We start from the raw sequence: 10,000 nt of genomic DNA, 5'->3' as shown, positions 1-10,000 counted from the left end.
TTAATTGAACGCTGTATTCCAGCTTGTTTCTTAATATTAAAAATGTTTAAACCAAAAGTCATTGCACCTGCGCCGCACAGAACTGCTCACCAGATTGTTTCAGGTCTGTAGGTTGTGAATCCATGCTTGGAGCTATGCATTGACATGTCATAATATTTACCTATAATATGTGCAGGTGCAAGCGTGAGTGTTTGTGATATGTGTTTCAAGACCATTGGCAACCGCATTAGGTCAGTTCATGAAAGGGAGAACCTGTTCATAAGTCGAATCTCTCTCTCTCTCTCTCTCTCTCTCTCTCTCTCTCTGTCTGTCTCTGTCCGTCTGTCTATCTCTCTCCCCCTCTCTCTCTCTCTCTCTGTCTGTCTCTGTCTCTCTGTCTGTCTCTCTCTCCCTCTCTCTCTCTGTCTCTGTCTCTCTCTCTCATCGTGTGTGTGTGTGTGTGTGTGTGTGTGTGTGTGTGTGTCTGTCTGTCTGTCTGTCTGTCTGTCTCTCGAGACAATCGCCAAAGAGGCCCACAGCGCACAAACTACTCGAGACGTAAGTACAAACACTGCAAACCACTCACACCTGTGGGACAAACTTTCACACGTCTTCAGACCGAAGGAGTCCACACAGCAACGCTGGTATTTGAAGCGCGTTCAACCACACCCTACACTTCTCCCCTCAAAACATGAGCCGTTCTGCCCATGTAGGTAGCCATTTGTAGCGCTACTCCTTCGTTTCCTAATGCTTGTGAGTGAGGTGACGGCGCCCTGTACTGGGTGGAAAGGGGAACCCTGACGATAGAGTGAGGTGACGGCGCCCTGTACTGGGTAGAAGGGGAACCCTGACGATAGAGTGAGGTGACGGCGTCCTGTACTGGGTAGAAGGGGAACCCTGAAGATAGAGTGAGGTGACGGCGCCCTGTACTGGGTAAAGGGGAACCCTGACGATAGAGTGAGGTGACGGCGCCCTGTACTGGGTGGAAAGGGGAACCCTGACGATAGAGTGAGGTGACGGCGCCCTGTACTGGGTGGAAAGGGGAACCCTGACGATAGAGTGAGGTGACGGCGCCCTGTACTGGGTAAAGGGGAACCCTGACGATAGTGAGGTGACGGAGCCCTGTACTGGGTGGAAAGGGGAACCCTGACGATAGAGTGAGGTGACGGCGCTCTGCCCTGACGATAGAGTGAGGTGACGGAGCCCTGTACTGGGTAAAGGGGAACCCTGAAGATAGAGTGAGGTGACGGCGCACTGTACTGGGTTAAAAGGGGAACCCTGAAGATAGAGTGAGGTGACGGCGCCCTGTACTGGGTGGAAAGGGGAACCCTGACGATAGAGTGAGGTGACGGAGCTCTGCCCTGAAGATAGAGTGAGGTGACGGCGCCATGTACTGGGTAAAGGGGAACCCTGACGATAGAGTGAGGTGACGGCGCCCTGTACTGGGTGGAAAGGGGAACCCTGACGATAGAGTGAGGTAACGGAGCCCTGTACTGGGTGGAAAGGGAACCCTGACGATAGAGTGAGGTGACGGCGCCCTGTACTGGGTGGAAAGGGGAACCCTGAAGATAGAGTGAGGTGACGGCGCCCTGTACTGGGTGGAAAGGGGAACCCTGAAGATAGAGTGAGGTGACGGCGCCCTGTACTGGGTGGAAAGGGGAACCCTGAAGATAGAGTGAGGTGACGGCGCCCTGTACTGGGTGGAAAGGGGAACCCTGAAGATAGAGTGAGGTGACGGCGCCCTGTACTGGGTGGAAAGGGGAACCCTGACGATAGAGTTCCCTGACGATAGAGTGAGGTGGTGGCACCCTGTACTGGGTGGAAAGGGAACCTCGACGATAGAGTGAGGTGACGGCGCCCTGCCCTGACGATAGAGTGAGGTGACGGCGCCCTGCCCTGACGATAGAGTGAGGTGACGGCGCCCTGCCCTGACGATAGAGTGAGGTGACGGCGCCCTGCCCTGACGATAGAGTGAGGTGACGGCGCCCTGAACTGGGTGGAAAGGGAACCCTGACGGGCGATAATCGCACAGTTCGTTCGCATCCTTCAGTCCACTGCCACGAGAAACGCACGTTTTACTTTGTGGGCATTTCGTGTGACAGAATCCACCGTGTACACATACTTCAATTATTGATTTTGCTATACGTTTAGTACCGATTAATGTTGCAATACTATCAGCAAGAAATTCCTGGACATTAAAGTGCTAGTAAATAAACAATTACGTACGTGACTGAATAATACGCATGCAGTTACCAAAACAGGCCTATTTGCCGTTCAACCTAGTACGTATAGCGAATTGCCCCCCCCCCTCCCCCTTCCTCACCTCAACTTCCTCAGCCCGCCCCCTACTTCCCGCTCCCACCCAATACTCGCAAAACTTCCCACGCCCCCCCTCCCCGGCCCCCCCCCCCCCCCCACACACACACACACACACACACCACACACACACTCCTCTACCCCCCCCCCCCCCTCCCCCGTCTGAACGAATAATTATTCACATACGATTGTCTACATATACGGAAAGAAATTCAAAAGATACCACACAGTGGGGTGTGTCCAGATTTTGACCAAGGCTGACGACCACCCCGGGCGATTTGCCTGACGTGAGGATAACAATGCTGGCCGGTTCCCTTAGAGGGGTGGGGGTGGGAGAGGGGTGGAACTGAGCTTGTCTGGTGACATTTCGGCCACCACTGACTACGATAATTCATTTGGGAGGGCAGTGTACACACACACACACACACACACACACACACACACACTGAGATAGCTAGCTAGCTAGCTAGCTAGATAGATAGATAGATAGACAGGTAGTCAGTCTTCCCCCAGGTGCCGGCACCATCACCTGCAGGACAGGCAAGGCCAGGTATCAATAAGATCAAAGATGGCGGCCTGCCAGTCATCCAAGTTGCTTTGTTACGTCAAATTTCCGCCTGTTTACTTAGGCTGGTCAGGATAGATAGATAGATAGATAGACAGATAGACAGAGATAGATACACATGTATACATGCATACAGACAGATATATAGATAGATAGATAGATAGATAGATAGATAGATAGATAGATAGATAGATACACTTATGTATACATACACACATACAGACAGATAGATAGATAGATATCTTGGGACAGAGACTGCAGGTAGGGACAGTGTAAGATGGGATTCACGGCATGGCGTCAAGCTGAAGGCAGATGGGTTGCCTTGTGGCAGAGCTGCTGAATAACATTTCGGGTGGAATTTATCACACTCAGGTTGGCTTCATGACAACGTGCGTGTCAGCACACACACACACACACACACACACACACACACACACACACACACACACACACACACACAAATATATATATATGATATGTACACACACACACACACACACACACACACACACACACACACACACACACACACATATATATATATATATATATATATATATATATATGTATGTATGTGTGTGTGTGTGTGTGTGTGTGTGTGTGTGTGTGTGTGTGTGTGTGTGTGTGTGTGTGTGTGTGTGTGTGTGTGTGTGTGTGTGTGTGTGTGTGTGTGTGTGTGTGTGTGTGTGCATATCACCCCCCAGATTCACACTAATAACTATGCTCACCACACTTCAGCCCTTTAATACAGTTTCTATTGACAGAGCCTACAGCAGGCCACACGCGGAGTGACAGGCGCCACGACATGTGGAGTACACAACGGGATCTACTTATTTACCGCGTGGCAATGACTCCGTCCCGTCCCTGGGTTATCTGCCCGTGAAGCGAGCTGGCCGGCCCGGCAGATTAGCCGCCAGTTTACACAGATAGGTCTGTGAGCGTCAAAGTATGGACAGCGGTGATTCCACTCAAAACTTTGGACTGCATGGCAGTTGAAGACTGGAATTAGCCAGTGCATGATTTGTGTGTACGGGGGATTGTGGAGTTTTTGGAGTTTGGGTACGGGGGTGCTGGAAGTGGATCATTTGGGCCTAGGTTGGGAGGGGGGTGGGGGCGGGGGTGTGTGAATGATTCGTCTGTTGGACGAGAAGGATCGGGGTTGTTGTGGGAAAGGGGGATGGAATGGGGTAGATGTGTGTGTGTGTGTGTGTGTGTGTGTGTGTGTGTGTGTGTGTGTGTGTGTGTGTGTGTGTGTGTGTGTGTGTGTGTGTGTGTGTGTGTGTGTGTGTGTGTGTGTGTGTGTGTGTGTGTGTGTGTGTGTGTGTGTGTGTGTGTGTGTGTGTGTGTGTGTGTGTGTGTGTGTTTGTGTGTGTGTGTGTGTTTGTGTGTGTTTGTGTGTGCGTGCGTGTGTGCTTGCGTGCTCGCGCGAGCTCGCGATTGTGTATAGTGATATTTCTCTACATAACATTCTGAACGATTTTTTCAAAAGAGCAGTGCATACAATTATTCTGTTTCTGTTGCCCCCCTCCACTTACGAACTCCCCTTCGGGGGAAAAGAAGAAGAAAGAAAGAAAGAAAGAAAGGAGAAATTGCACGGAGGAAGCTGATGACATAAAGTGACTCATTCTGGCAGCACAAGTGGAGTGTTGAGGAAAAGGAGTGGGGTCAAAGGGGAAAGGGATAATCCGCTAATGAAGAAGGATTAAAACACAGGATTAAAAGAGGCCCGCGTGTTACAACCACAGGCTTACTTGTGCTGGAGTGGCACAATGCTTCTTATTTTATTTTTGGGTGATTGCGTGCGCGCGCGCGCACTCACACACACACACACACACACGCCCACACGTACGTGTGGGTGCGTGGGTGTTATGACTCGTGCAAGTAGCTGCTGCTTTCCCCACGTCCATTGTGACGGTCCAGCCGCCTGGAGTCTCATCAAACCATTCCACGTCCACTGTGACGGTCCAACCGCCTGGAGTCTCATCAAACCATTCCACGTCCACTGTGTCCAACCGCCTGGAGTCTCATCAAACCATTCCACGTCCACTGTGTCCAGCCGCCTGGAGTCTCATCAAACCATTCCACGTCCAGTGTGTCCAGCCGCCTGGAGTCCCATCAAACCATTCCACGTCCATTGTGTCCAGCCGCCTGGAGTCTCATCAAACCATTCCACGTCCACTGTGTCCAGCCGCCTGGAGTCCCATCAAACCATTCCACATCCACTGTGTCCAGCCGCCTGGAGTCCCATCAAACCATTCCACGTCCACTGTGTCCAGCCGCCTGGAGTCCCATCAAACCATTCCACGTCCACTGTGTCCAGCCGCCTGGAGTCCCATCAAACCATTCCACGTCCACTGTGTCCAGCCGCCTGGAGTCCCATCAAACCATTCCACGTCCATTGTGTCCAGCCGCCTGGAGTCTCATCAAACCATTCCACGTCCACTGTGTCCAGCCGCCTGGAGTCCCATCAAACCATTCCACGTCCACTGTGTCCAGCCGCCTGGAGTCCCATCAAACCATTCCACGTCCACTGTGTCCAGCCGCCTGGAGTCTCATCAAACCATTCCACGTCCACTGTGTCCAGCCGCCTGGAGTCCCATCAAACCATTCCACGTCCACTGTGTCCAGCCGCCTGGAGTCCCATCAAACCATTCTACGTCCACTGTGTCCAGCCGCCTGGAGTCCCATCAAACCATTCCACGTCCATTGTGTCCAGCCGCCTGGAGTCCCATCAAACCATTCCACATCCATTGTGTCCTGCCGCCTGGAGTCTCATCAAACCATTCCACGTCCACTGTGTCCAGCCGCCTGGAGTCTCATCAAACCATTCCACGTCCACTGTGTCCTGCCGCCTGGAGTCCCATCAAACCATTCCACGCTGTGGATCCCTTTCCCCGTTCACTCTCATTGCACAGGGGAGCTCCAAGCACAAAACATCTATCTTTTCTCCGTCATACCAAGTACACACTACATCATAACAAATTGTCTATGTTTTTGGTACATGACTCTTTCGAGCATTGCAGTTTGCAGTTTTGGTTAAGATACTAAATACCTGCAGATTGAGACACCCGCTCTCCTCCCGCCCCCCCCCCCCCCTCACCATCCCGCTCTCCTCCCGCCCCTCACCATCCCGCTCTCCTCCCGCCACCCCCCCCCTCACCATCCCGCTCTCCTCCCCCCCCTCACCATCCCGCTCTCCTCCCGCCCCCCCCCCTCACCATCCCGCTCTCCTCCCGCCCCCCCCCCTCACCATCCCGCTCTCCTCCCGCCCCCCCCCTCACCATCCCGCTCTCCTCCCCCCCCCCCTCACCATCCCGCTCTTCTCCCGCCCCCCCCCCCCCTCACCATCCCGCTCTCCTCCCGCCCCCCCCCCTCACCATCCCGCTCTCCTCCCGCCCCCCCCCTCACCATCCCGCTCTCCTCCCGCCCCCCCCCCTCACCATCCCGCTCTCCTCCCGCCCCCCCCCTCACCATCCCGCTCTCCTCCCCCCCCTCACCATCCCGCTCTCCTCCCGCCCCCCCCCCCTCCCCTTTTTTTTCAAAATTGACAAAGTTTCAGACAATTCAACTCATCGATAAAAACTCCCTGCAAAATGTAATTGTAGGTGTACAAATGTTTTTTTAAATTTCAATCAAAAGTGGTTCACAAAGTACGTTGTTTTTTCTTATTAGAAATAAGTGAAACAGTTTTTGACAGCTTCAAGAACAACTCATTTTGCATTAAAGGACTGTAAACACACACACACACACTCACACACACAAATATGTATATGTGTATGTGTGTGTGTGTGTGTGTGTGTGTGTGTGTGTGTGTGTGTGTGTGTGTGTGTGTGTGTGTGTGTGTGTGTGTCCTACCCCTACCGCAAACGGTGAGCGGCACTGTTGAGGGGGCTGGCGGAAAAGCTGATGGAGTGATGAAGTTCGACACAAGATGATAAACGACGATGCTGCGACGAGGGACGACGAGGGACGACGATGAGAAGATGGACGAACGGGTGATGTTCGGGAAGGGTCAAAGGACGCAACTGGACTGGGAAAAGGGAAACAAGGGAAAAGGGACGAAAGGGAATAGCTGGGCTGTAACGTCCACGCTCAACCCAGGACGCTATTGGAGTCTGGCGAAGGGACGCTGCCAGTCTGCCGTCCCAGCGGACTCAGGCGGGAAAGGGAGATACCAAGAACAGGAACAGGAACAGGCCTAAAAGGCCAATATTACTATGACAGTAATATCACAAACTAGTATAAACATCAGAATAACGATTTTAAGACAATTCGATTACGTAATAAGAAAATCTGCTTTAATCACTGCACTTGGCAAACACGGCTCAGTTCCAATAAGTGGTTTATAGAAAACCCATCCAAATGCAAAACAATAACAGCTACTACTACCACTACTGCCACCACTACCACTTCTACTGGCACTACCACCACCATTACTTAGGAAATGAACTTATCCGAGACCTATTACAATACGGGAAAAAATACAATGAATTTTACTCAAAATCCCCCATAATATTAGGATGAGTAATGATTTAATACAGTGCAGCAAGAAAATCAGTTAACCACGTATAACAACAAGCTAGCCAACCATTTTTACACTTTACAGAATCATTTCGAAAGAGACCCCTTCCTATTTATCCAATGTAGCATTCACACACAAAAACAACAACACCACGAGAACATTTAAACGTTTAACTGAAGATAAATACTGGCTACTTACATGGAACAACTTGTTCCTCTGGTGGACTTGGCTAGTCAGGAAAACCCGACCTCAACACACACAGGTGTTATACACAACTGGGCAATACATATTGCCACACCCAGAACATCCACATGGATGTTACTCTTGAGAGCTCTACCGCGCGCCTGCCTTCCAAAAAACAGTTCTAAAGTTTCAGCTGCTGCTGCCCTGAGTACAGCTTAATGGAAAAATAAAAACCCAGCACGTGAAAACCCAAGAAATGACACTATATGAAACTCAAGCCCACAAAAACAACAGGCGTTCGAAGTTTATACATTATACAAATCCATCCCCACACAGGCACACGAAATAGGAAAAGGATTAAAAGGTAAAAAATCTAATCCATCTCGCGACACCATGCAAGGGTCAGGTTCAACATCATAACTTTTCTGCAATGGCCACATGTGCAATGGCAAGACAATCGCCTGCAGCGGGAAAAAAAAAAGAAAAAAAGTCATGTGACATTTTTGACGAGTAAGGGTTTGGAAGCTTTTGTATGTATTCAGTCACTTCCCTGTTTTGATACAAAAGACTGTAGTGAATGGAGGCTGGAAACGTTGAGCAGCGTGTCTAGGAAAAGCATTGCCGTGCATGGGGGACTCGGAATGAAGGGCGGAGTGGAAGTATTGACACTGAAACGGATGAGATAATGGGGCAGTAAAAAAAAAAAAACATGATACGGACACGTTTGTGCCAAATTTCCCACCCTATGAAAAGTCAGCCACTAAAACCCACAGCAGGTAACGGACAGTCACAAACAAGTTCATCAATTTCAGCAATACATAACAGCTCCTTAAACGTACAGAACAGACCCAATACAAACTGTCCACTTCAACCCCGCATGATTATTTGTTCACCTCTCGTGTTGCCCCCCTTGGTCCGTGTGAAGTCTTCCTCACTTCTTATCGGCTCTCTGGGCTGCTCTGGTCTGCTGTGCTGCGATCCGGAGCCTTGAAGAGACTGTGTCATAATTGTGTTCCACGTTGTTCTAGTGACTAGTGCATGCACTTTCACTGATGATGATGATGATGGTGTGTGTGTGTGTGTGTGTGTGTGTGTGTGTGTGTGTGTGTGGTGTGGTGTGGTGTGTGTGTGTTTATTTCGCTTGTATATCAATGAATAGCTGCATTTCTTCTCTTTTTTTCCAATGATTTTTCCCCCTGTTTCTCACAATGTATATATGCATGTATGTATTCATTTCTTTCTAATGAAATAAGAAAGAAAACTGTACCTTACTTCTTTTATTTTAACGGCAAGATGGCATCTGAAACACACGGACTTTGACCAAAGAGCCACGAAAACTGTTCTTTCCAAACCTTCTTTTATTTAGTTGGTTATTCATTTTATTGTTGTCCTGATTTCTGTCCACTATTTACTATGTGCAACACAAATTACCTGCCATGCTTAGATCTCTCATGCCACACACAAACAACCTCTAATCTTTTATTATATTTTCTCCCAAGCCTCAATTTGACCATTAAAAAAGGGGGGGAAAGAAACTCAAAAAGTCAGAAAATCTGCAATCGAAGACAATCAATTTTTTTCTTAACCTTTTATTTTATTTTTTTCAACCAGTAGGCAATTGTCTGAGGAAATTCGTTAGGGTTTCTTAACCTGCTGGAAACTTCTTGGTTCGTGACTAAAGGCGGAGGAGGAGGAGAGGATTAGGATGAGGAGGAGAGGATGAGGATGAGGAGGAGAGGATTAGGATGAGGAGGAGAGGATGAGGATGAGGAGGAGAGGATGAGGAGGAGAGGATTAGGATGAGGAGGAAAGGCAGGATGAGGAGGAAAGGCAGGATGAGGAGGAGAGGATTAGGATGAGGATGAGGAGGAGAGGATTAGGATGAGGATGAGGAGGAGAGGATTAGGAGGAGGAGGAAAGGCAGGAGGAGGAAGAGGAGAGGAGGAAGATGAGGAAAGGCAGGAGGAGGAGAGGATTAGGAGGAGGAGGAAAGGCAGGAGGAGGAGAGGATTAGGAGGAGGAGGAAAGGCAGGAGGAGGAGAGGATTAGGAGGAGGAGGAGAGGCAGGAGGAGGAAGAGGAGAAGAGGAAGATGAGGAAAGGCAGGAGGAGGAGGAGGAGGAAAGGAAGGAGGAGGAGAGGATTAGGAGGAGGAGGAAAGGCAGGAGGAGGAGAGGATTAGGAGGAGGAGGAGAGGCAGGAGGAGGAAGAGGAGAAGAGGAAGATGAGGAAAGGCAGGAGGAGGAGGAGGAGGAAAGGAAGGAGGAGGAGAGGATTAGGAGGAGGAGGAAAGGCAGGAGGAGGAGAGGATTAGGAGGAGGAGGAGAGGCAGGAGGAGGAAGAGGAGAGGAGGAAGATGAGGAAAGGCAGGAGGAGGAGGAGGAAAGGAAGGAGGAGGAGAGGATTAGGAGGAGGAGGAGGAGGAGAGGATTAGGA

This window comes from Babylonia areolata, chromosome 20 (genome assembly GCF_041734735.1).
Source record: "Babylonia areolata isolate BAREFJ2019XMU chromosome 20, ASM4173473v1, whole genome shotgun sequence".
Lineage (NCBI taxonomy): Eukaryota > Metazoa > Mollusca > Gastropoda > Neogastropoda > Buccinidae > Babylonia > Babylonia areolata.
Note: the sequence above shows the minus strand (reverse complement) of the source record.